This window comes from Tigriopus californicus, chromosome 3 (genome assembly GCF_007210705.1).
Source record: "Tigriopus californicus strain San Diego chromosome 3, Tcal_SD_v2.1, whole genome shotgun sequence".
Lineage (NCBI taxonomy): Eukaryota > Metazoa > Arthropoda > Copepoda > Harpacticoida > Harpacticidae > Tigriopus > Tigriopus californicus.
In genome coordinates, this window is record NC_081442.1 from 14,389,037 (window position 1) to 14,390,544 (window position 1,508).

Below are 1,508 nucleotides of genomic sequence, written 5' to 3' on the forward strand. Positions count from 1 at the left end.
AGGCATGAACTATTTGTAAGCCAACATATTGGGCTTAATTTTTGTAATGGGTCGAGTTATGTGCTCGGTCGAGTTGTCGCTGGGTCGAGTTGTCTTAGGTCGAGCTGTCCTTTGGGTCGACCTGTCTTGGAACCGTACCCTTATGTGAGCCACTCTATATTGTTAAAATCAAACGCATTGATACACTTTTGAAATTGAAAACATGACTCCAAGGCTTTTATTGCAGTGAAGAAATGGCCTTCAGAAATGAACATCAATAAAAGCCTTGGAGTCGTAGTTTCGATTTCGAAGTGTATCAATGTGTTTGATTTTAAAAATACAGAGTGTCTCACATATGGTTACGTTAGTGGTAAAATGAATTTAGTCCAGTATGACAGACGTCTAACGATTCCGAAATTGTTTGTCAAACTGTAAGTCAAAATAAATCTCGTGCAGGCCACCAAGATATTTTTGGCAAATATATTTCAATTTCAATTCATGAGTAAAAATAGATATAAGTTGCAACAATTTTGGGCACTATCACTTGCTGTATTAAGAACTGCTAGATTTGTATTCATTATTTTTCCCGAAATAGTAGAAATAATAAAAACCAAACATTTGGTTTTGAAAAGTCAAATCCAAATCAAAGGGCAAAGAGGAATGTTAAGATTATTCGAATATCTTCTTATTTGGTTTGAAAACACTAACAGAAACTAAAAATAGAAAAAAAATACTTCGCGTGATGAGGGTTGGCTATGCATTATGTTGGATTAAGTCAGCTACAAGAACGACGTATGATGCCTTTGCAGATATAACCGGCATTTATCAACGATTAATAAGGAATAGCTTTTAGTTCAATGGCGGACGATCATTGTACTCGTCTTGTCTCACCAATGAGACGACTGGAATGGTGGTTGAAACGCATTATAAAAGGCTGACATTTCTTTCAAACCTGGATAAGGCTTTTGACCACCGTTATGAGAAGGGTTAGACGAGAGAAGAGGAGACGAATGTGTCCAAGAAGCCAGCTTTGAATTAACGTCATGCAAAGAGAGTGATAGCCATCAAATAGGAACCTTTCTTTTGAGATGACGTTATTTTGTAGCAAGTCATATTCACGGAACCTTCATTGCGGTTTGGCTCCTTCAATTTTGGCTCGCTAATTAAACATGCTAAATAGTGGGCGGTCATTCTTATCTGTTTGATTGGTGAAATACACAAATATAGATGTGCCCTTTGTGCCCAAGCCTTTCAGGTTTGCCGCCTTCTCAACCATTCACGCCCCCGCCGACGCCGGTCCCCGCCCAACAGCTCATGACAACTATACAATTTGCTTGGCCCTGGTTGAAGAAGGATTGCAAACTGTGGTATGCGACCTGTCTGGCTTGCCAGAAGTCGAAGGTGGCCACTCACGGGTGAGCTCCACTAGCAAAGCGCCCAATTTTGGATCGTCGTTTTGGGAGCCTTCACGCTGACGTTGTTGGTCCGTTAACGCCCTCCAAGGGATTCAGGTACCTCTTAATGATTAT